Here is a 27,271-nt window from a genome sequence, read left to right as displayed (position 1 = left end):
GCAAATTTTAGACAAAAGCTGCCTTCCTATATCCCCCCAGGCTGGACTCCATAGGCTCCCTGAAGCAGCAATCATCTCCTACACCTGTCTGAGCGACAGATGCAGAATCAGACTTACTACCAGCACTAGCCACCAAAGGGAGTCCAGAAACACTCCCGGGATCAGCACCATCTCTGATGATATTCACAACATATAACCTGCTGAACGCATGATGCATAGCCAGATACCAGCATCAGACAGCATTCCTAAGGAATGTTGGCACATTCTTCATGTATAATGGCTTGGGTCTGTGGTCTGCAACCACCTTTTTGATATCCAACCAAAGATTCTCTATGGGATGCATTCGGGAAACTTTGGCGGCCACTATTCCACGACTTCTTCTGAAACAAAGTCTTGGTGGACTTTGAGGACTACTTGGGATCCTTTTCTCCTTCGAGGTTCCATTGTGTCATGCCAGTAACTCGCATACCTTCTCCATTGCACTCACTGCTCTGCTTCTGTCTTTCACACTAAACTGCGTTTTGCTGTGTCCTGTAGGGATTAGCTTCCCTGTCCTGTCCCCTGCTAGTAGGGGATTTATTAGGCAGCTCCTTCCTCCATATTTTGCTTGAAATTAGGTTCCTAGTGTCATTTGTCTCCTAATATCCTGTCAAGGCTTTTAATACTGTTGCCTCTTCTGTTACCGACCTGGCTAGTTTCACCAGACCTGTTTGCTCCTGATCCTGACTTTATATTCTGGTCCTGTGCTGCCTGCCCTGACCTCAGACTTCATCTCTGCCTGTGCCTTGTGAACTTTGTGTTCCTACCTTGACCCATTGGTCAGCTGCTGCAGGTCCTGGCACTGTCCTGGAGTGGCACCCAGTGACTACCTGTGGACCAAGCCTGTCCTCACCATCAGAGGCTGTGGCAAAAACCAGTTAGTTGCTTAGTCACGTTCCTCCAGAGTAGGCCCAGCCCGTGGCGCAGTGTGTTCGCATCCACCGCGGTCACACACTGATACCTAATCTTTAGCTTCTGCACAGAAGGAATGACTTTTTCTCCTGGGAGTTCTTGATACTTGATTGAATCCATCTTTCTCTCCACACTCTACCTGTTTGTAGTGCCACAGGAAGTCTAGCAACGCCAGAGCATCAGTGAGCCACTGCTATACTTCACTATAGACATCAGATTAGCCAACATTATGCTTTATTGCAGGCATCACTTAGCAATTATCATGTTTCACTATAGGTTTCCTTGAGCCACCACTCTTTGACTGTAAGCACCACTGAGCCATCACCATGTTTTACTGTAGGCAGTGCAATACTGTGAGCCACCACAGTATTTCACTGCAGGCAAAAGTGAGCCACCACAGTATTGCACTCACAAAACTGAGCCACCACCATGCTTCACTGTAGGCAAAACTGAGCCACCACCATGTTTCACTGTAGGCAAAACTGAGCCACCACCATGTTTCACTGTAGGCAAAACTGAGCCACCACCATGTTTCACTGTAGGCAAAACTGAGCCACCACCATGTTTCACTGTAGGCAAAACTGAGCCACCACCATGTCTCACTGTAGGCAAAACTGAGCCACCACCATGTTTCACAGTAGCCAAAACTGAGCCACCACCATGTTTCACTGTAGGCAAAACTGAGCCACCACCATGTTTCACTGTAGGCAAAACCTACAGCATCATCATGCTTCACTTTAGGCAAAACTGAGCTACTGTCATGCATCATCGGATTATCGCCAGGGCTGTGTGACCAACGAGGCGAGAAATGGAGGCTGTCATGGGCTTCACAATCACCTGACCTTAACCAAGTTGAGATAGTTTGGGAAGAGGTAAGCAAAGACAAAGTAATCAACAAGCACCTTTGGAGACTCAAAATTCTCAGAAATCCATATGAGGGTGACCTGAGGAAGCTGCCAGAGAATGCCAAGGGGGTGTAAAACAGTCATATCAGTTAAAAAGGGATTGATATGCTGAATCCAAGGTTTAGCGTTTGTTTGTTTTTTTCTTCACAAGTGTTTCTTTCCTCCTTGTTTCCATATGTGCCCCTTAGTGATGTTGCTGCCTTCAGTCTGAATCTATAATGTGCACAATTTTCCAGTAAGATCAAGGCAAACCATTGCGTGGACAGATGTGTCCAAACTTTTGACTGTATAATCATCCTGATGTTGTGAAGAGATTCTGAAGTTTCTGCAACTTTTTTCATTATTTATTTTGTCAGCGACATAGGATAGTACTAATATAATATTACCAGATGAGCGAATACCTTGTGCGCTCTTTGCTCGCCGTCTGATCGTCCCTATGCAGCGGCGTTAGTGACTTTGTTATTACATCGGCTTAATGCTCGTGATATATATAATTCATAGTCATGAGGTGCCTAACTATTCCTGATGGTTGTTATTGGAAACAATTCCGAGAGAAAGGATAAAATGGAAGCCTCATTTCTGTAGTCCTTTTCATGTATTATTATTTATATTAAATCTCATTTATTCCAGGAAACAGTTCATATGAAATAAGCTTTTAAGTACATAGCGCAAAAAACCAGCCTGGTGTATTGTTATTTTATTTTAATTCAAGGATGACTGAGCAGCTGATAGACACAAAAAACCTGCTGACCTTTAATATATTTTATATTTTGCTATGTAATCTGAGAGCAGCATGATGTAGGGATCAAGACCTTAATTTCAGCAACACATCACCGGGCTAATTGCAGTGGCGTAGCAAAGGAGGGGCGGGGGGGGCGGAGGGGGCGGTCCGCCCCGGGCGGCACGTGTCAGGGGGGGCGGCATTTTGGGGGTAAAAAATAAAAAATAGCTTATAGAAAAGGGCCATCCGCAGCTGCATTCCTGAACATCTTTAAGAGTTCACAAAGTAAAATATGTTTATTTTGTCTGAAAAATCTAAATGACTTATAATAATAATGTATTTCTGTGACAGATTACGAGCACCTGAAATTCTATGCCTGAAGATCGCAATATATAAAAATGTAGCTGTTGCCGATAGCAACCTGTCCAATTCCGCCTTATGCTATGTTTTGTGCTAATATTTCTGGATGTTATGGCTGTTGCCGTGTAGTCATGTAGTGCAGCCATGTGCTCATGGTTATGGAAGATATTCCCATAATACTGATAGTGGTTTTCAAGATAGTGGCATGGGCACTGGTTGTTCCTTGGTTAATGGCTCATTTAGACAAGCTGATCCAGGTTCTTAAATGTGATGCCCCCCCACGCCCGCAGCAGCCGGGCTGCTCGGATCCTTACCCGCTGTGTGGCTCGAGGGATCCTCCGGACCCGGGGGTCACGTGGACAAGCCGAATGAAAAGGGGGACGTAGTTGTACGGTCTTGGGCGTATTCAGTTCATGACGCCACCCACGGTGTGTGGTGAAGTGGGACACCACCGCTGCTGTTGTGGGATATCCGGATGAGATGTAGTGGCAGCCAGATGTTAACCCCTCCGTGGGTAGGGATGGTTGCCCCGGGACCCAGTGTCTTTGTGCAGCGTATGGCGATGGCAGGGGCTTGCGCGCCCGGACATACCAGGGGATGTTTGGTTACTCACAATTAAATGAATCTCACTAGTCTTTAGGTAAACCAAGCTGCTGGTGGCTGGCCGCCGCGGCCGGTTGTACTCTGGTCCCGCACCCGGGCTGGTGGTCGCCGTCTTTTCCTCTCTGTACTGTGTTTGCTTGTGTTGGACTTCCCGGTATGGAACACGGGAGTCCGCTCCCGGCTCGCTATGTACCTGAGGAACTGTGCCCGCTGACGCTGACCCGTGGTATCTATAGGCCCTGGCGGTTGCCCTATCCCTCTCTGTGGGTGGTTGTCTGCTTTTGGAACTTTGGTTGGGACAGGACCTATAATTCTGCCCTCAATCGGTTGATTAGCTAGGCCGTTGGTTCCGGTCCTGGTTTAAGGGTCCGAGTACCCCTCTGTGCACGGTTTCCGGTCAGGTCTCAGGTGTCGGTACCGGCGGGCTCCAACCCTGTCCCGGTCCACCTTGGATCTGCCGAGCCGTCTTCCCGTCTCCTGCTGACGGAGACCACCGTCTGCCACCTAGCCAAGGTACCAGGGCTCCGACACTGGCACTGTTCAACTTGAGCTTCTCCTCTGCTGGAGCTACACCTAGCTCCAGCCCACACTCCTCTGAACTCGAACTACTAACTTCAATCTCCAGACTGGAACTGCTTGTTTTCCTGCCTGGGCTGTCTAGACCCCTCGGTGGGCATTTCCTATCCGCCTGGTCCCGCCCACTGGTATTTCTGTCTTGCCCTGAGGGGGGATGACTAGGGTTTCAGGTCGGCTATATGTGACCTAGGTGAGGGAAGGTGTTATGCGAGGGCCTAATGTGTGACTACCTGGTTTTGCCAGGACGTCATACTACTTTGTTGGTCCTTTTCTGGAAGTCCCATGGAACTGATGAAGAGAGTAACAGCACCGGCCTGAAGGTCCTCCAAGTAACACTATCAGCACACACAGACCCAGAACTCTCATTTAAAATCAGTGTGTTGGGGTACTGAACTTTCCACACTCGACCACGGCTACCGCCCAGGGGCACCATTTAGCCATGTGCTGTAATCTCCTGACACCTGAAAAACAGGAGATCACTCTCCATCAAGGTACTCCATGACAGTGTCGTGCCCCGTGGCAGCCGAGCTGCTCAGATCCCGGCGATCCGTGGCTCAAGTGATCCTGGACCCGGAGGCACTGGTGACAGTTTAAAATAAAAAGGGAAAAGAATAATAAAAATAAAATGATAGTCCGACTACGCCACTCGCGGTTTGCGACCAGGTGTGATAGGGCCGCCGCTGTGGGTTTCCACTGGGGATGATGGATGGGGCACCGTGGATGGTAGAGCCCTACGCGAGCAGGAGTTTCCCCAGGGGTATGTGAAGGGGTTAACATGGAGGCGCCGGCCGTAACCAGTCCAGACAGGGGAGTGCAGTTTAGTTGTCTTTACTTACAGCTGGTGTAGTGACCAAGGGACGCACTGGACCTCAGGTGTGCCCATGTCCTGGATAGCCGTGCCAATCAACCTGGTGCCACTCTCCACCTGTGCACTCTCGTGTGTGTGGGTCCTCCCTGGTGTAGAGCACTTGGAGGTTCTCCTGCTGTCTGGGTCCAGCTTAGAATATTTAAGGGAATATGTCCCATTACCCTCGCTGCTGATGCCTCTGACATGGTGGCAGGTGAGTCCTGTAAACCCACCCGCCTGGCAAAGTTAACAGGGGGCATAAAGTCCTGGCCTGTTCTGGGATCTGCACCCCGTGCATGCAAAGTGCTGTGAGTCCTGGATGTCCACTCCCAAGGGTCCCTCAGTCCTTGGACCTTGCTCTCTCACTCTTCAGCTACTTTTCTCCTCTGAGTGGCTCTTGTTTCTATTCAGGGTCTTGGTGGTTTCTTTCTACTGTTACTGTGTCTCAAGAGTCCCTGGTCTGTCTTGACACCTTTCCTTTACTACTCCGCTAGCTTTCTCACTCCTTCCTCACTCCTCCAACTTCAAACTCAACTGACCTCTCTCTCCCACAGGCACACCACACTTCCTGGTCACTGTCTCCTCCTCCAGGTCTGGTCTCCCTCTTCCCGGTTGGATGCCTGTTATCTCACAGTGCCCTGCCCTGTGATCTGGCTCTAAGGGGTCTCCCAACCTGGTTGTGAGTGTAAGTGTCCTGGTTTGCTAGTGCATGTGTGCTGACTGGCACAGTAATGTAGCACCGGGTTATTACCGTGTTGTTATGACACCTGGTTACCGCAGGGGCGCCACAACAGCTTTGCATTCCTAATTCCACTAAGTAATATTTATGAACATGGATAGTTATATACAGATTGGGGTTGTTGTCCTGGGACAAGAACTGTGCCCTCAAGTGAATGCATTTTATACTACAATCACAGTACTGGCATGGGCTGTCTACTAGTATGCAATAAATGTCTAAGTAATGGAAGTTCCCATATTTCGGACTACCACCGAACCCATCAGGTATAGAATAGGGGGCTACACTTGTCCAATGTACTCTCTAATTGCTGCTATGGAAGGTACAGAAGAAGCTGAACCACTTGTGCATCATACATGGCCAGCTATCCATCACACATAATTACTACCCTTGTATTTCAGTTTGATTTATTCCAGAAGCCATAAGTCCTAAAATTGAGAATTAATGTATATAAATAACTAATTGTTATATAATATAAAGAAATGAGAACACAGATCATTCATTTTTGAACACTTTATTAAATACAGTCTCTACCTATACCTAAAGCTATTGATCCAGAAGAAGGCAAAAAACCCTGGACACAACAGGGAAAAAATTCCTTCTTGACCCCGAGAAAAGGCAATCAGTTCAAGAACCCTGGACCAAGGCTATACTACAACTAACTTACTGAACTAGAGTGATATTATATCAGAAGCATTATGTGGCATTAATACACTGGCCAACAGAAGAACTGGTATTAGGCCAGTGGCACTATAGGACGTGTTTAGGCCTGTTGTTCGAATACTGTTTATGATGTCTAAAATGGGAACCAGGATGTGGACATAATAACAGAATAGGGAACATGATAGGAGACATTTCTACAATATATACATTCATTCTTATCTTTCTAATATGATGACAACAGCTCTCCAGACCTGCATCCCACCACAAAGACCACTTCCAATCCCTGAAAAATGAAATCATCCTCAGTGACGAAGAGAGGGAGCTTTGCGCGCCCCATGGTCTCAGGGCATTGACTCTTCTTAGAGTCCTGCTCAAACTGATGGGGTGCAGCTCTGGGACCATATTTTCAGAGATGATGTCCTCCACCCAACTCTCAAAAAGCTGAAAGGGTCTTCAGTAGAGATGGGTAGTCGAGCTGGGCTATCAGACGGTCACCTCTGTAGTGTCATTTTTCCAATGGTTCCAATGTGTAAATTAAACAAAAAAGTGCACGTTTGTTATGATGTCCAAGATTGGGACCAGGATGTGGACATGATAACAAAATAGGGAACATGATAGGAGACATTTCTACAATACATACATTCATTCTTATCTTTCTAATATGATGACATCAGCTCTCCAGACCTGCATCCCACCACAAAGACCACTTCCAATCCCTGAAAAATGAAATCATCCTCAGTGATGAAGAGAGGGAGCATTGCGCGCCCCATGGTCTCAGGGCATTGACTCTTCTAAGAGTCCTAAGAGTCCTGCTCAAACTGATAGGGTGCAGCTGTGGGACCCTATTTTCAGAGATGATGTCCTCCACCCAACTCTCAAAAAGCTGAAAGGGTCTTCAGTAGAGATAGGTAGTCGAGCTGGGCTATCAGACGGTCACCTCTGTAGCTGTAGTGTCATCTTTACTATAGTTCTAATGTATAAATGTGTTATGATGTCCAAGATGGGGACCAGGATGTGGACATAATAACAAAATAGGGAACATGATAGGAGACATTTCTACAATATATACATTCATTCTTATCTTTCTAATATGATGACAACAGCTCTCCAGACCTGCATCCCACCACAAAGACCACTTCCAATCCCTGAAAAATAAAATCATCCTCAGTGATGAAGAGAGGGAGCTTTGCGCGCCCCATGGTCTCAGGGCATTGACTCTTCTAAGAGTCCTAAGAGTCCTGCTCAAACTGATGGGGTGCAGCTCTGGGACCCTATTTTCAGAGATGATGTCCTCCACCCAACTCTCAAAAAGCTGAAAGGGTCTTCAGTAGAGATGGGTAGTCGAGCTGGGCTATCAGACGGTCACCTCTGTAGCTGTAGTCTCATTTTTCCAATGGTTCTAATGTGTAAATTAAACAAAAAAGTGCACGTTATGATGTCCAAGATGGGGACCAGGATGTGGACATAATAACAAAATAGGGAACATGATAGGAGACATTTCTACAATATATACATTCATTCTTATCTTTCTAATATGATGACAACAGCTCTCCAGACCTGCATCCCACCACAAAGACCACTTCCAATCCCTGAAAAATAAAATCATCCTCAGTGATGAAGAGAGGGAGCTTTGCGCGCCCCATGGTCTCAGGGCATTGACTCTTCTAAGAGTCCTAAGAGTCCTGCTCAAACTGATGGGGTGCAGCTCTGGGACCCTATTTTCAGAGATGATGTCCTCCACCCAACTCTCAAAAAGCTGAAAGGGTCTTCAGTAGAGATGGGTAGTCGAGCTGGGCTATCAGACGGTCACCTCTGTAGCTGTAGTGTCATTTTTCCTATGGTTCTAATGTGCAAATTAAACAAAAAAGTGCACGTTTGTTATGATGTCCAAGATGGGGACCAGGATGTGGACATAATAACAATATACGGAACATGATAGGAGACATTTCTACAATACATACATTCATTCATTCTTATCTTTCTAATATGACATCAGCTCTCCAGACCTGCATCCCACCACAAAGACCACTTCCAATCCCTGAAAAATGAAATCATCCTCAGTGACGAAGAGAGGGAGCTTTGCGCGCCCCATGGTCTCAGGGCATTGACTCTTCTAAGAGTCCTAAGAGTCCTGCTCAAACTGATGGGGTGCAGCTGTGGTACCCTATTTTCAGAGATGATGTCCTCCACCCAACTCTCAAAAAGCTGATAGGGTCTTCAGTAGAGATGGGTAGTCGAGCTGGGCTTTCAGACGGACACCTCTGTAGCTGTAGTGTCATCTTTCCTATAGTTCTAATGTATAAATGTGTTATGATGTCCAAGATGGGGACCAGGATGTGGACATAATAACAGAATAGGGAACATGATAGGAGTTATTTCTATAATACATACATTCATTCTTATCTTTCTAATATGATGACATCAGCTCTCCAGACCTGCATCCCACCACAAAGACCACTTCCAATCCCTGAATAATGAAATCATCCTCAGTGATGAAGAGAGGGAGCTTTGCGCGCCCCATGGTCTCAGGGCATTGACTCTTCTAAGAGTCCTAAGAGTCCTGCTCAAACTGATAGGGTGCAGCTCTGGTACCCTATTTTCAGAGATGATGTCCTCCACCCAACTCTCAAAAAGCTGACAGGGTCTTCAGTAGAGATGGGTAGTCGAGCTGGGCTATCAGACGGTCACCTCTGTAGCTGTAGTGTCATTTTTCCAATGGTTCTAATGTGTAAATTAAACAAAAAAGTGCACGTTTGTTATGATGTCCAAGATGGGGACCAGGATGTGGACATAAAAACAAAATAGGGAACATGATAGGAGACATTTTTACAATATATACATTCATTCTTATCTTTCTAATATGATGACATCAGCTCTCCAGACCTGCATCCCACCACAAAGACCACTTCCAATCCCTGAAAAATGAAATCATCCTCAGTGATGAAGAGAGGGAGCTTTGCGCGCCCCATGGTCTCAGGGCATTGACTCTTCTAAGAGTCCTAAGAGTCCTGCTCACACTGATGGGGTGCAGCTGTGGGACCCTATTTTCAGAGATGATGTCCTCCACCCAACTCTCAAAAAGCTGAAAGGGTCTTCAGTAGAGATGGGTAGTCGAGCTGGGCTATCAGACGGTCACCTCTGTAGCTGTAGTGTCAATTTTCCAATGGTTCTAATGTGTAAATGAAACAAAAAAGTGCACGTTTGTTATGATGTCCAAGATGGGGACCAGGATGTGGACATAATAACAATATATGGAACATGATAGGAGACATTTTTACAATACAGACCTGCATCCCATCAAATGTTAAGTGCATATAGAGACCATCAAGTTGTATGCAGACCAATCCAAGGTCCAGGTTCTATTGGTGCAATGCCCAGATGCCAAAATGTAATATCTTTCTGAACATGCAGATGGATAGGGATTCCTTGTGCATGGTGATGTCAACTTTCCATACAGGAAAACAGAGAATGGCTGTAATAGAATGCCATAAAACAGATTCTAGATTTTGTTCTGTATAGTCAGTGTGTGATGACACATAAGACACCAAATATAATATACCGATAGTCCTATAATCTAACACTAATCAATATAATGGCCCTTTCTAAATTCTTTAGTCTTCCTTTCTAGTCCCGATATACTCCCTGGAAAGAAAGAAAAAATAAGTGTCAGCAAAGGCTTAAAATTCTGAAGGCTAATGTAAAATTGGAAGATGGCCTTCAATTGGTTGTGTTTATATGTGATCTGAGGTCTTTATATTAGATTGTGACTAGATGCCCCATATGTGCACATATGTGAGAACAAATAATGTATAACCATCCCCCACCTACCATTTTTTCAGATTATAGTGACATATTACAATGCATAAGTTACAACATTCCAAAATGTAATGGTCCCAGTGATGTAAAATGGCGGAATTTGCTCCACATTTTTCTGTATCACTCACTTCAATATCCGCCAATCTATATCTTTTCAATTTTGCAGCTTAATGATAAATGTGGGGCAATATTACGCCAGTGCAAGTTTTTAAGCATGGCAATGCACTGCCCAATGTTAGATGAGAGCAATGTGTCACATTTTTCAAGTGACTGAATAGGATAACTGAAGTGAGCACTAATATATATATATATGAGTGCAAGCCAAAAATACATACTATATATAAGAATAAGGCTGCACATCAAACTTAGATAATGGTATAATGCCTCAAGCATATGGAAAAATATTGGAATATACAATGAAAAATGCTACTTGCTAATTTGAACATGTGAATAATGAATTGCATACCTGCTATGAATATTAGGAAAAAGGAGATATTTAGCAATCGCATTGTTCAATGTAACTGAGCCCCAAAACCTCGTCAAGGTATATCTCTATATTGGGGTCCCTAGCTCTGTGACCCTAACTGTGTGTCATCTCATTGCAATTAAAAACTGCTATGGGTGGAGAGGGGTAACTAAGGACTTTCTTATATAGGAGATGGAAAAAACATGGCCGAAAGGGGCGGAGCTGTGTTCACATTCAGAAAAAAAACTACATATAACTGAATAGGATAACTGAAGTGAGCACTAATATATATATATATGAGTGCAAGCCAAAAATACATACTATATATAAGAATAAGGCTGCACATCAAACTTAGATAATGGTATAATGCCTCAAGCATATGGAAAAATATTGGAATATACAATGAAAAATGCTACTTGCTAATTTGAACATGTGAATAATGAATTGCATACCTGCTATGAATATTAGGAACAAGGAGATATTTAGCAATCGCATTGTTCAATGTAACTGAGCCCCAAAACCTCGTCAAGGTATATCTCTATATTGGGGTCCCTAGCTCTGTGACCCTAACTGTGTGTCATCTCATTGCAATTAAAAACTGCTATGGGTGGAGAGGGGTAACTAAGGACTTTCTTATATAGGAGATGGAAAAAACATGGCCGAAAGGGGCGGAGCTGTGTTCACATTCAGAAAAAAAAAACTACATATAACTGAATAGGATAACTGAAGTGAGCACTAATATATATATATATGAGTGCAAGCCAAAAATACATACTATATATAAGAATAAGGCTGCACATCAAACTTAGATAATGGTATAATGCCTCAAGCATATGGAAAAATATTGGAATATACAATGAAAAATGCTACTTGCTAATTTGAACATGTGAATAATGAATTGCATACCTGCTATGAATATTAGGAAAAAGGAGATATTTAGCAATCGCATTGATCAATGTAACTGAGCCCCAAAACCTCGTCAAGGTATATCTCTATATTGGGGTCCCTAGCTCTGTGACCCTAACTGTGTGTCATCTCATTGCAATTAAAAACTGCTATGGGTGGAGAGGGGTAACTAAGGACTTTCTTATATAGGAGATGGAAAAAACATGGCCGAAAGGGGCGGAGCTGTGTTCACATTCAGAAAAAAAACTACATATAACTGAATAGGATAACTGAAGTGAGCACTAATATATATATATATGAGTGCAAGCCAAAAATACATACTATATATAAGAATAAGGCTGCACATCAAACTTAGATAATGGTATAATGCCTCAAGCATATGGAAAAATATTGGAATATACAATGAAAAATGCTACTTGCTAATTTGAACATGTGAATAATGAATTGCATACCTGCTATGAATATTAGGAAAAAGGAGATATTTAGCAATCGCATTGATCAATGTAACTGAGCCCCAAAACCTCGTCAAGGTATATCTCTATATTGGGGTCCCTAGCTCTGTGACCCTAACTGTGTGTCATCTCATTGCAATTAAAAACTGCTATGGGTGGAGAGGGGTAACTAAGGACTTTCTTATATAGGAGATGGAAAAAACATGGCCGAAAGGGGCGGAGCTGTGTTCACATTCAGAAAAAAAACTACATATAACTGAATAGGATAACTGAAGTGAGCACTAATATATATATATATGTGTGCAAGCCAAAAATACATACTATATATAAGAATAAGGCTGCACATCAAACTTAGATAATGGTATAATGCCTCAAGCATATGGAAAAATATTGGAATATACAATGAAAAATGCTACTTGCTAATTTGAACATGTGAATAATGAATTGCATACCTGCTATGAATATTAGGAAAAAGGAGATATTTAGCAATCGCATTGATCAATGTAACTGAGCCCCAAAACCTCGTCAAGGTATATCTCTATATTGGGGTCCCTAGCTCTGTGACCCTAACTGTGTGTCATCTCATTGCAATTAAAAACTGCTATGGGTGGAGAGGGGTAACTAAGGACTTTCTTATATAGGAGATGGAAAAAACATGGCCGAAAGGGGCGGAGCTGTGTTCACATTCAGAAAAAAAACTACATATAACTGAATAGGATAACTGAAGTGAGCACTAATATATATATATATGAGTGCAAGCCAAAAATACATACTATATATAAGAATAAGGCTGCACATCAAACTTAGATAATGGTATAATGCCTCAAGCATATGGAAAAATATTGGAATATACAATGAAAAATGCTACTTGCTAATTTGAACATGTGAATAATGAATTGCATACCTGCTATGAATATTAGGAAAAAGGAGATATTTAGCAATCGCATTGATCAATGTAACTGAGCCCCAAAACCTCGTCAAGGTATATCTCTATATTGGGGTCCCTAGCTCTGTGACCCTAACTGTGTGTCATCTCATTGCAATTAAAAACTGCTATGGGTGGAGAGGGGTAACTAAGGACTTTCTTATATAGGAGATGGAAAAAACATGGCCGAAAGGGGCGGAGCTGTGTTCACATTCAGAAAAAAAACTACATATAACTGAATAGGATAACTGAAGTGAGCACTAATATATATATATATATGAGTGCAAGCCAAAAATACATACTATATATAAGAATAAGGCTGCACATCAAACTTAGATAATGGTATAATGCCTCAAGCATATGGAAAAATATTGGAATATACAATGAAAAATGCTACTTGCTAATTTGAACATGTGAATAATGAATTGCATACCTGCTATGAATATTAGGAAAAAGGAGATATTTAGCAATCGCATTGATCAATGTAACTGAGCCCCAAAACCTCGTCAAGGTATATCTCTATATTGGGGTCCCTAGCTCTGTGACCCTAACTGTGTGTCATCTCATTGCAATTAAAAACTGCTATGGGTGGAGAGGGGTAACTAAGGACTTTCTTATATAGGAGATGGAAAAAACATGGCCGAAAGGGGCGGAGCTGTGTTCACATTCAGAAAAAAAACTACATATAACTGAATAGGATAACTGAAGTGAGCACTAATATATATATATGAGTGCAAGCCAAAAATTACATACTATATATAAGAATAAGGCTGCACATCAAACTTAGATAATGGTATAATGCCTCAAGCATATGGAAAAATATTGGAATATACAATGAAAAATGCTACTTGCTAATTTGAACATGTGAATAATGAATTGCATACCTGCTATGAATATTAGGAAAAAGGAGATATTTAGCAATCGCATTGATCAATGTAACTGAGCCCCAAAACCTCGTCAAGGTATATCTCTATATTGGGGTCCCTAGCTCTGTGACCCTAACTGTGTGTCATCTCATTGCAATTAAAAACTGCTATGGGTGGAGAGGGGTAACTAAGGACTTTCTTATATAGGAGATGGAAAAAACATGGCCGAAAGGGGCGGAGCTGTGTTCACATTCAGAAAAAAAACTACATATAACTGAATAGGATAACTGAAGTGAGCACTAATATATATATATGAGTGCAAGTCAAAAATACATACTATATATAAGAATAAGGCTGCACATCAAACTTAGATAATGGTATAATGCCTCAAGCATATGGAAAAATATTGGAATATACAATGAAAAATGCTACTTGCTAATTTGAACATGTGAATAATGAATTGCATACCTGCTATGAATATTAGGAAAAAGGAGATATTTAGCAATCGCATTGATCAATGTAACTGAGCCCCAAAACCTCGTCAAGGTATATCTCTATATTGGGGTCCCTAGCTCTGTGACCCTAACTGTGTGTCATCTCATTGCAATTAAAAACTGCTATGGGTGGAGAGGGGTAACTAAGGACTTTCTTATATAGGAGATGGAAAAAACATGGCCGAAAGGGGCGGAGCTGTGTTCACATTCAGAAAAAAAACTACATATAACTGAATAGGATAACTGAAGTGAGCACTAATATATATATATATGAGTGCAAGCCAAAAATACATACTATATATAAGAATAAGGCTGCACATCAAACTTAGATAATGGTATAATGCCTCAAGCATATGGAAAAATATTGGAATATACAATGAAAAATGCTACTTGCTAATTTGAACATGTGAATAATGAATTGCATACCTGCTATGAATATTAGGAAAAAGGAGATATTTAGCAATCGCATTGATCAATGTAACTGAGCCCCAAAACCTCGTCAAGGTATATCTCTATATTGGGGTCCCTAGCTCTGTGACCCTAACTGTGTGTCATCTCATTGCAATTAAATTGTAAATGAAACAAAAAAGTGCACGTTTGTTATGATGTCCAAGATGGGGACCAGGATGTGGACATAATAACAATATATGGAACATGATAGGAGACATTTTTACAATACAGACCTGCATCCCATCAAATGTTAAGTGCATATAGAGACCATCAAGTTGTATGCAGACCAATCCAAGGTCCAGGTTCTATTGGTGCAATGCCCAGATGCCAAAATGTAATATCTTTCTGAACATGCAGATGGATAGGGATTCTTTGTGCATGGTGATGTCAACTTTCCATACAGGAAAACAGAGAATGGCTGTAATAGAATGCCATAAAACAGATTCTAGATTTTGTTCTGTATAGTCAGTGTGTGATGACACATAAGACACCAAATATAATATACCGATAGTCCTATAATCTAACACTAATCAATATAATGGCCCTTTCTAAATTCTTTAGTCTTCCTTTCTAGTCCCGATATACTCCCTGGAAAGAAAGAAAAAATAAGTGTCAGCAAAGGCTTAAAATTCTGAAGGCTAATGTAAAATTGGAAGATGGCCTTCAATTGGTTGTGTTTATATGTGATCTGAGGTCTTTATATTAGATTGTGCCTAGATGCCCCATATGTGCACATATGTGAGAACAAATAATGTATAACCATCCCCCACCTACCATTTTTTCAGATTATAGTGACATATTACAATGCATAAGTTACAACATTCCAAAATGTAATGGTCCCAGTGATGTAAAATGGCGGAATTTGCTCCACATTTTTCTGTATCACTCACTTCAATATCCGCCAATCTATATCTTTTCAATTTTGCAGCTTAATGATAAATGTGGGGCAATATTACGCCAGTGCAAGTTTTTAAGCATGGCAATGCACTGCCCAATGTTAGATGAGAGCAATGTGTCACATTTTTCAAGTCAACTAAACAAAAAATATTTTAGAAAACTGGTATTTTTTATCATGTTAGGAATGGCTGTAATAGAAAGTTCTTTGCTGTAGATCTCCATGTGGAGGGTCCATGTTTGCTGCACGGAACTCTCTGCTCCAACATTCCGCCTGTGACCTCACATAGAACCGCCATCACCAGCTCTACAGATAACAGCGGAGACTGGAGCCATGGACTGCACTGTGCACCACAATCAGCACATTGGGAGGGAAAGCTATGCTCACACAGGTTGTTCTTGGTGTATTTTTTTTTGCATTTTTTTTATTAGTTTTATGCAAATACTTGGTAATAAAACACTGCTTTTTATCATACTAGCAAAACTTATGAGATTCCAGAAATCTCCGGCACACAGACACACTCCTACTTTCTTTTTCCTTACTGAACTGGCAAAATGCTGTGTTTTTAAAGAAGCAGCATCCTACTGGACTGTAAACAAAGGACAGACTTAAAACCCAGTAAAAACATGGCAAAAACTCAGCACAAAACGCAGCTTTTTTTTACTGCCAAGAGATCAGGTTTTGCTTCTAATCAAAGCACCAAATACGCCTTGTGGGAACATAGCCTAAGCAGACATGTTGGCACAAGGTTAACTGAAAACCCTGTAAAGTTCCTCATTTACCTGTGTTGTGGATCCCGGATCCTCCACTCTCCTGGTCTTCACCTTCTGAGATGACCGAGTCATCAATCCTGGATCCAGCGCCCTCTTTGTCTTCACCTCTTGACTTGAACATCTGAGTCCACAATCCTCGAGCGTCCACTCTCATTGTCTTCACCTCCAGACATGACAATGTATCTTCAATCCTGGATCCTCTGCTCTGTTTGTCTTCTGAGATGTCCATCTGTGTCCTCGATCCTTCGCTCTCCTCAACTTCTACTGAAATGAGCATTTGTCCCCTGTACACCAGCTTCTATAGATTCTCAGGCATTGTGACATCATGGTGTGATGTAACAATGGCCGCCTGTGTCAGATGATGTCACGTATGTGACCATGAGGGACATCTCCTGTTATTAACACTGATAACAAGTAGTAATTATATAGGAGAACATATTGGTTAGGATCAAGCCTGTGAGGAGCAGGTGATTAAGAGTTCACAAAAGTAAAATATGTTTATTTTGTATGAAAAATCTAAATTACTTATAATAATGTATTTCCGTGACAGATTACGAGCACCTGAAATTTTATGCCTGAAGATCGCAATGTATAAAAATGTAGCTGTTGCCGATATAAACCTGCCCAATTCCGCCTTATGCTATTTTTTGTGCTAATATTTCTGGATGTTATGGCTGTTGCCGTGTAGTCATGTAGTGCAGCCATGTGCTCATGGGTATGGAAGATATTCCCATAATACTGGTAGTGGGTTTCAAGATAGTGGCATGGGCACTGATTGTTCCTTGGTTAATGGCTGATTTAGACAAGCTGATCCAGGCTGTTAAATGTGCCGCACCCACGCCCGTAGCAGCCGGGCTGCTCGGATCCGGACCCGCTATGTGGCTCCAGGGATCCTCCGGACCCAGGGGTCACAAGAACACGCCGAATGAAAAGAGGGACGTAGTTGTACGGCCTTGGCCGTGTTCAGTTCGTGACGCCACCCACGGTGTGTGGTGAAGTGGGACACCACCGCTGCTGTTGTGGGATACCCGGGGGAGATGTAGTGGCAGCCGGATGTTAACCCCTCCGTGGGTAGGGATGGTTGCCCTGGGGCCCAGTTCCTCTGTGCAGGGTATGGCGATGGCAGGTGCTTGCGCGCCCGGACATACCAGGGGATGTTTGGTTACTCACAATTAAATAAATCACGTGAGTCTTTTGGTAAACCAAGGTGCTGGTGGCCGGCTGCCACAGCCGGTTGTACTCTGGCCCCCCACCCGGGCTGGTGGTCACCGTCTTTTCTTCTCTGCACTGTGTTTGCTTGTGTTGGACTTCCCGGTATGGAACACGGGAGTCCGCTCCCGGCTTGCTATGTACCTGAGGAGCCGTGCCCGCTGACGCTGACCCTTGGGATGTATGGGCCCTGGTGATTGCCCTATCCCTCTCTGTGGGTGGTTGTCTGCTTTTGGGACTTTGGTTGGGACAGGACCTATAATCCTGCCCTCAATCGGTTGATTAGCTAGGCCGTTGGTTCCGGTCCTGGCTTCAGGGTCCGAGTACCCCCTCTGTGCACGGTTTCCGGTCGGGTTTCCGGTGTCGGTACCGGTGGGCTCCAACCCTGCCCCGGTCCACCTCGGATCTGCCGAGCCGTCTTCCCGTCTCCTGCTGACGGAGACCACCGTCTGCCACCTAGCCAAAGTACCAGGGCTCCGACCCTGGCACCGTTCAACTTGAGCTTCTCCTCTGCTGGAGCTACACCTAGCCCCAGCCTCCACTCCTCCACTTACCTTGTTTTTGTGACACCTGGTTACCGCAGGGGCGTTACATTCCCCCTTCATTAAATACAGCACGTCCACGGGCTGCAATTTAAATAAGTCATACTGCAGTTTTTACATGCAAAACATTAGGAAATCAACATTTGTACATTGCAACAGTAAACTGGTTACACTCTCATCCCTTTCGGGAAGCACTATGTTTGAACGTTTCAACCTGATTTCACCTTCCTTACCACCCGCCACCCAGAGTCTCTGGCACCACTGCTCAGTGGTTTCCCACCCAAAGTCCCTGGTGTCCTTTTTGTTCCTATATGAGCAAACAAAGTGGTAAAGTCCTGGGAGAATGTGACCGGTTCCTGTGGTGACGGGGTCCTGGCCTGCTCCGCCACGGACCCTTCCTGCGCCTGCCACTCTCCTGGGAACAGTCCTGTACAGCAGGCTGCAGGTTTAACCAATTTTTAGCACACAATAGTGAAACTTATTTACATTGAAAGTTTGTGTCACTTCCAGTCCTGTGGCAGGAAACTAGCCAGGTCTTTCACCGGGAAGGAACAACCACGGGAAGGGCAGTCTCCAGTCAAGAAGACCACCTATGCCAAACATGGTATCCATCGACAGCGTTGAGAAACATGTGATGGTGTCTCCGCAGGCCTTCTTTCTTTGAATATTTCCCAGGGGGCATTGCTCTAGAATCACTGCGTTGAGAAACACGTGATGGTGTCTCCGCAGTGGTGGATGTTGATCTCCCTAAGGTCAACCATCCTTGCTCACACTTCCAGTCCTGTGACTCAGGTTCACTGTTAACGTTTCAAAATCAAAACATTTAAAGCATTCTCAAGATTATGTACTGTATGTGTTACCAGGAGTTAATGGGATACCCAGAACCGGGCCAATGGGTCGCTTCTGGGAAGGGGATCACTGCGTTGTGACCCGGTCTGTGATCCCTGGTTCCACAATAAAAAGGGGGGTTATGTACGTGACGCCACCCGTGGAATGTGATCAGAGATGACCACCGCTGCTGCAGAACCTGATGGGGTTGATGGATGGCAGCTTGAGATGGGACGGCTCCCCACGGGTAGAGCCTTCTAGTCTATGGGGGAGTGCAAGACACGAGCACAATAAACAAGCAGACTCACGGTTTTGCAGTTTCTTTGGTCTTTACTGACGATAGTATTCAACAGAGTACTGTCCACGGAGTCTGTCAAGGGTTCAGGGTTTCTCCCACCCAGCCGGGCCGTTTTGGCTCCCTTATCTGCACTGTGTGTTTCTCTGCTGCTGTGTAAACTAGGCAGACTGCCCTGTTCTCTTCCCGGGTACCGACCTGACAGGCAACCCGAGTCCTTACTTGTATGTTCCTGAACTCTGCGGTGTTGCTGTGTCTGTGGTACAGATGAAGAATGTGGAATCTTCACTTCTCCGGTGTTAGCTGTGCGGTGTGTAATCTGTGCAGCCTCGGATCCGGCATCCGTTCTGTGTGCTCCACTGGGGTGAGTTCAGCAATACTCTTTTCTCCCAGGTATGTTCCTCTGCTTAATCTGTCTCCTTTCCTCAGACCCTCGGCTTAGGCCTGGAATTGGTCAGCGGATCCTGTGGTGAGCTAGAGCCAGCTCCAACCTGCAGATCCTTTTTCCTCAGTCCTCTGCACTGACTGACCTGCACTCCTGCACTGAACAAACAAACTGAACTGACCACTTCCTCTCCACATCAGAATATACAGGGAAGCAGCTTGGTCTCCCCCTTCTGGCCAGGAGGTGCTAATGTTGTGTGGGGAGTTAACCCTTTGTGTTGTTACTGTGGCAACCCTGGGGTGCTACATGTATTTATTATGCAAATCATCAACTTCTATTAACTGGAAAGGAACGTTTAAAGCATATTCAACATTTAACAGGAATGTTCACAGTCAACTGGGTAAGGCTAGGTTCACATTTCCGTTAAAATGTATCAGTCACAATCCGCGGCTCTGGTAAACAACGCAATCCGTTTAGCGGATTCCGTTGTGTCCCATAAACTTGTATTAGTGGCGGATTGTGACTGATGACCTTGCATTGCATCCGCTGCACCGCATCCAGTCGTTTTTATGACTGACCACCGGGCGGGAGCAACACAGAATGTAACGTTTTTCTGGCCGTCAAAATTAACGCGCCGTGCAGGAATCCGTCGCCATCCGTCAAGCTTGTAATGGATGTCTATGGTGCTGGATTCCGTCGTAATCCGTCTTACAACAGAATCCAGCTCTGGATTCCGTCATGCTCTACTGAGCATGCCCAGCATGTTTGGCACACCCACTGGGCTGTCCCAAACACAAACGGATCATGATTGATCCGTCAAAAAACGAATGCAAATGTGTCGCCCTGGGCAAGCCAGGGGACACAGGTCACACACCACCACACCCCACACCCCAGGTAGGCACACCTAAGCTTAAACAAAAATCCTTGTTGCCTTCCTCCAGAGGCTGATGATTCACACCAGGGGGTGGGCCAGGCGGTTGGCTCCGCCCACCGAGGAGATCACAGCTCTGGAGGCGGGAAGTACCAGGCAGATAGAAAGAGATAGAGTTTGGGAGAGTCCAGTGAGGGACATGAGAGAGTAAACAGCAGATTAGCCCAGGGAGGGCAAGTGTAAACAACTAGGTGAAAGTGAGGAGAGAAAGAGGAGTAAAGGAGGAAAGCAAGAGTGGTGACAGTGAGAGGAAAGCCTGAAGGTCCAGCTTTGTGCAGGGCAAGCCAGCAAGGTCAGCAACGGCGGTGACTGTCTGGAGGGGGACCGTTTGGACGTTCCTGGAAGGACCCCGTAGGCTGTGTGCCGGTGGTCTGGAGCAGTGTTCCGAAGGACAGTCGGCACCAGGGCAGGGGCCTCTCGGACCCCGGCAAGGCTAGGAGTCGCCGAATTTGCCGAATCCGTCAGTGAAGGGGACGCAGATCCCCCAACAACCAAGTCCCGATTGAAGGCAAAAGCTCAACCTGTACAACAGGGACACCGCCATCGCCAGGGCACCAGTCTCTGAGGGCCAGCGCCTGCGGGCAAAGTGTAGTGCTCCTCCGGCCCAGCTTGAAGCCGGGGAGCGGGTTACCGGTGGGGACCCATCGCAACCAACAGTGCAAACAGGTGCAAGGAAGAGGGACATCACCGTCACCTACCGGGGAAGCGAAAGCAGCCGTCCGTGGGACCGTCTTACCAGCCGTTTGGTTTACCGTAAAAACTGTGTCCACGTCTCAGGCTGAGTGAGTACCACAGTGCCGCAAGGCACAGCGCTGCCCCCGCGTCCCTGCGCCCACCAGACCCTGCACCTCCCAAGCCATCACCGGGCCCCGGGATCACCAACCCCTACCCATGGAGGGGCAACACAACACCTGGCTGCTCCCCATCACCATCCCCGGGATCCCCGTATCAAGCAGCGGTGGTGCTACAAATCACCACAACCGTGGGTGGCGTCACGGACATTATCCCAACACCCCAAACCCCCCTTTCACTCACGGGCGAGGAGCGCCGGTCGAGAAACCCCCGGGATCCGGCCCACGGCTCGAGCCACCACTGAGCAGCCGGACCCGAGCAGAAGGGGTGAGCGCGGTGTGCTGACACCCTCCTCCCCGCCCGCGACAACTTGGCGTCACGAACAGGATCTTACCGCTCTGCCGTCTGGTAGAGGTGCGCCTTGTTACCGCCGGAGGTATCCGGCAGGAAAATTTCAGAAGCCGCCATCTTTGGCGCGAAAAGTTCCCGCTCGAGCGTCTTCTCGAGCAGTAGAGGCGCGAAGGCCAAAACCCCGCCCCGAGAGAGGAGGGGCCGGAAAGAGCTAAGGGGGACGGAAACAAGATGTCTGCGCCCGACGGAGCCGCTGGAGGAGCGGTGGTCGCAGCCGCAGCGGCACCCGCGGATGGGAATGGACCTGCCCAGGTCCCGGCCGTACCGGCGGGAGGTGCCGCGGCCCCCGCGCTCGCTCAGGTCATGCCGTTCTCCTTGCCCTATGCGCCCGGAGCTGCCTGGCTACTGCAGTATGACGGGAAACCGGATGCCCTACAGGCCTTCCGGAAAAAGCTTAACCCGTTGCTAGAGCTGTACCCCCTGACTGATAAGCAACGTGCAGCGATAGTGCTAGGCCAGTTAACCGGTGCGGCGGAGCAGGAAGCGGAGACCTGGGCCGAGGGGGACCGGCTCTCTGTAGCCACCATCTTTGAGAAGCTACAGACTGCCTTCGAGACCCGGACTGAAGCTGAGCTGAGGATGCAGTTTTACCAGTGCCGGCAACGAGCTGGGGATAGCATTCGGGACTATGCTCTACGTCTGCAGACCGCCCTCCGCACGCTGAAGCGGGCGAATCCTATTAATGAGGCGGATAGCAACAAGATGTTAGTGGAGCAATTTGCGCAGGGGATGAGGTCCCCTGAGGACCGTAAACAACTCCGGCTGTGGGCCCTGGAACACCCTGATGTGGACTTTGCTGTGTTAAAGGAGCAGGCCATTAAAGCACTACAGCCCCCAGCAACCGAAGGTCTGGAACCCGCCCCGTGGCCCGTTGAGACGGCTCCCGTTGTGGCGGCCTCAGCCAAGTCAACCTCTCCAACATCTGCAGCCCCGAGCAGCACAGTGGAAGAACTGGCAGCCCAGGTCCGTCGCATGGACGGAGACCTTGCCAAAATCCTGGCTGCACTACAACCTCTGACCAGACCTCAGCCTCCAGCACAGATACAGCTTGCTGACAGTCCCGAGGATGTTCCCTGGATGCAGCGGAAAAGTGCCAACAACCCGCGGAGCAGACCCCCAATCTGCTACAAGTGCCGTAAGCCGGGTCATTACTACCGACAGTGCCCGTTAAACGAGCAACCCCTGGGGCCCCGGGCCAATCCTCAGGAGTAGAACATCGTGGCCCCCCGGACTGGCGGGACCGATATATCGGGGCCCGCCCTATCATCCCCGTGGCTGTGGACGGCATACCAGTGATGGCTCTCTTGGACACTGGATCACAGGTAACTACCATACCGTACACGTTGTACCAGCGGTATTGGGCCGTAGATGAACTGGCGCCCCCAGACAATAGTTTAACATTGATTGCCGCTAATGGACTCCCATTGACCCAGGTGGGGTATAAACAAGTGGCTATGACAGTGGGGCAAGCCGAATTGCAACACCAGGGTATGATTGTGATCATGAACGAGCCCAGTGATCATAACCCGAAAATAGTGCTGGGAACCAATGTGATGGAGCACTGTATGACTGATGTGTTGTCCCTATTGCAACAGCTGGCCGCCACAGCGGCAGGGAGCCGGCAGAGGGCGGTGCAGCGTGAGATCCGAGCCCTGATGTACCGCCAGCATGTAAGCTCAACAGGAGGGGAGATTGGTGGAGTGAGAGTGATGGATGTTGCTCCATTGACTGTGCCCCCTAGGAGTGAGATGATGATCTGGTGTAGGGCAGCATTAGGGCCTCAGGGGCGTGACTACCCTGCGATGATGGAGCCCATGCCTTCCGAGCACTGGCCCACTGTAATGGCCGCCCGAGGGGTGGTGGATGTGAAGAAAGGGAGAGTGCCTGTGAGAGTGCTGAACTGTGGGGAGGAAGAAGTCAGGCTTCCCCGGTATGCCACCATTGCCAAGCTGCTCACCCTGGACCCTCACACTATCCATGAAGCTAGTCCATCCACACTCCCACCTACCACCAACACTTCCCCACCCCAGGGGGAGACAAAGGAGTGGCATCAACAGCTACATGTAGGCACTGATAATACCCCTACACATCACAGGGCAGGGGTATACAGGGTGGTGCAGGAGTACGAACAGGTTTTCAGTAAGCACCCCCTAGACTTTGGGCAGATCAAGGGGGTCCAACACCACATCCCCACCAGTGAACACCCCCCTATCAAAGAGAGGTATAGACCTATTCCCCCTGCACATTATCAGTGTGCCAAGGATATGTTGAGGAATATGAAGGAGGCAGGGGTTATTCAGGACAGCTGTAGTCCCTGGGCCGCTCCGTTGGTACTGGTCAAGAAGAAGGATGGTACCATGCGGATGTGTGTGGACTACCGGAAGATCAACCAGATAACCCATAAAGACGCCTATCCCTTACCTCGTATTGAAGAGTCTTTGGCTGCACTGAGAACTGCAAACTACTTCTCGACCCTTGACCTCACCAGCGGATACTGGCAAGTGGCCGTGGCCCCAGAGGACCGGGAGAAGACCGCCTTCACCACCCCGATGGGGCTGTGCGAATTCAATAGCATTCCGTTTGGGCTGTGCAATGCCCCCGGAACCTTTCAACGGCTGATGGAGTGCTGTCTGGGACATTTAAACTTCGAGACCGTCCTGTTGTACTTGGATGATGTGATTGTTTATTCCCAGACGTATGAGGCCCATCTGGAGCACCTGGCCGAGGTATTCGCGTCCCTTGCCAAGTACGGGATGAAGTTGAAGCCCTCTAAATGCCACCTGCTGAAACCCCGGGTGCAGTATCTAGGGCATGTGGTGAGTGCGGATGGTGTCGCCCCCGACCCTGAGAAGATTACTGCCATTCAGAGCTGGCCGAGGCCAACTACAGTGAGGGAAGTAAGGCAGTTTCTGGGTCTGGTGGGGTACTATCGGCGCTTTATAAAGGGGTACACGAAGATGGCTGCCCCCATGCAAGACCTCCTCGTGGGACAGACCAAAGGTGGTAGGCCCATTGGAACCCCACTGTCGTGGGAGGACAAGCATGAAGAGTCCTTTTGCCAGTTGAAGGCGGCCTTGACCGGAGAAGAGGTCCTGGCGTACCCTGATTATGGGCGCCCGTTCATCCTGCACATGGACGCCAGTAACGTGGGGCTAGGAGCGGTCCTATCCCAGGTCCAGGATGGAAAGGAGAAGGTGATTGCCTATGCTAGCCGAAAACTCCGGCCGACCGAAAGGAACCCTGAGAACTATAGCTCCTTCAAGCTCGAGCTATTGGCGTTGGTGTGGGCCATCACGGAGCGGTTCCGCCACTACTTGGCGGCAGCAACATTCACCGCGTTTACGGACAACAATCCGCTGACTCACCTGAACACGGCCAAGTTGGGCGCGCTGGAGCAGCGGTGGGTAGCCCGGCTAGCCAACTATGATTTCACCATAAAGTACCGAGCCGGTCGCGTCAACATCAATGCGGATGCACTCTCCCGAATGCCCCATTTGTCAGAAGGGGGGTGCGAGGAGGACGACCTCGAGGAGATTGAGTTGCCTGCGTTTCACCAGCCGCCTACTGAGAGGGTACAAGTACATCAGCAACGAGTGGATCTGGACCCACGGCCCAGTCAAGAGTGGCAGGAAGCTCAGGACCAAGCGCCGGCTGTTCGCCTTGTCAAGACTCTGGTGGAACAAGGTGCTACGGGAATAGACCCTGCCACCCCAGCCGAAGCCCAACGCTTGTGGAAGGAACGGAAACGGCTTTACCTACACCAGGGGAGGCTGTACCGTGAGCTGATCAACCCGAAGACCCATGAGAAAATATGCCAGTTGGTCATTCCTCAAGCTGACGTCGCCACTGTCCTGCGGGCATACCATGATGGTGCTGGCCACTTCGGGTGGAAGAAGCTGGAGATGCTGTTGAGGGAGCGGTTCTATTGGAGTGGGATGCGTGAATCGGTGGAAGCCTGGTGCCGGGAGTGCGGTCCTTGTACGCTAAGGAGAAAGGACGAGACTAGCCAGAGGGCACCCTTACATCCAATAGTCACCCATCAGCCGCTGGAATTGGTCGCCCTAGACCATGTCAAGCTCACCCCTAGCCGAAGTGGGTACACCTATGCATTGACCATTGTGGACCACTACTCAAGATTTATGGTGGTAGTCCCCGTTAAGGACTTGACGGGTCGAACCGCTGCTCGAGCGTTCCAGGCTTATTTTTGCCGACCCCATGGGTACCCCGAAAAGGTGCTGACTGACCAGGGCCCGGCCTTTGAAGCAGAGGTGTTCCACGAATTCTGCCAGTTGTATGGCTGCAAGAAAATCCGGACCACTCCGTACCACGCCCAAACCAATGGCATGTGCGAGAAAATGAACCACTTGGTCCTGGGGCTTCTCAAGACGCTACCGCTGGAAGAACGGAACCTGTGGCCGGAAAAGCTACCCGACCTGGTCGACATGTACAATAATATCCCCTCTAGCTCGACGAAGTGCACCCCAGCGTATCTGATGAGGGCTCGGCCCGGCCGCCTGCCGGTGGATCTGGAGATGGGGTTGGAGGCCCCCGAAGCACTCCCTTCGACGGTGGAGTGGGAAAGTCGGAGGAGAGCACAATACCGGCAAATCCAGGAGTATGTGGAGAAAAACCTCAGTCGAAGTCGAGAACAGCAGGAGCATCGGTTCAATCAGAAGGCGTCCGCGGATCCTTTCCAGCCAGGAGATGTAGTGCTGAAACGGAAGAGGAAAGCCCACAAGCTGGATGATCAGTGGGAGCAAGTCCCTTACGTCATCCAACCCACAGAATGGGAAGATGGGAAGGCCTACCAGATCAGTCGTGACCAAGGGGGCACCCTGGCCACAGTTTCCCGGGACCATCTAAAAAGGTGCCCTCCAGCGTTGAAGGCAGAGGCTGAAGTACCGGTTCCTCCACCAGCGGAGAAGGCAGCAGAGGTAATCCACACGGTAATGGGTGACTTCCCAGCAAACTGGCCTACACAGAACGGCGCGGTGATTCTTCCAGTGATACTGTTCCCACAACCCGTGGATGAAGAAGTAGTGGAAGTGGTTAACCGTGAGCCAGAACCAGTTCCAGTGCCCAGGGATGAACCTGTACCCAGCTCCCCTACGCCCCCGCCTGCTCCACACTATAGCCGGGAGGAGCAACCGATTGTTCCCTCTACCCCACTGTCTAGCACCACTGACACCGGGCCCCGAAGGTCCACCCGTTCCAACCTAGGTAGACCTCCACTTAGGTACAGGGAGACCGTTCTGTGAGTAAAAGGGGTCAGGGAATGCAAAGAGTGCTTGCTTGTTTGTTTGAAAAGTTTAAAAAGTTTTGAAGAATGATAAGAAAAGATAATAACCGAAGTTCACCTGATTCACCGTGTGATTTGCAACCGGCTGGAGCCGGCACCGTTGTCCCCGTGGGGACCGTTTAAAAAGTTTTGCATGGGAACTATCCATGGACAAGCCCGTGAACTTGCAGGGCA

Source organism: Anomaloglossus baeobatrachus, chromosome 12 (genome assembly GCF_048569485.1).
Source record: "Anomaloglossus baeobatrachus isolate aAnoBae1 chromosome 12, aAnoBae1.hap1, whole genome shotgun sequence".
In the NCBI taxonomy this organism is placed as follows: domain Eukaryota; kingdom Metazoa; phylum Chordata; class Amphibia; order Anura; family Aromobatidae; genus Anomaloglossus; species Anomaloglossus baeobatrachus.
Note: the sequence above shows the minus strand (reverse complement) of the source record.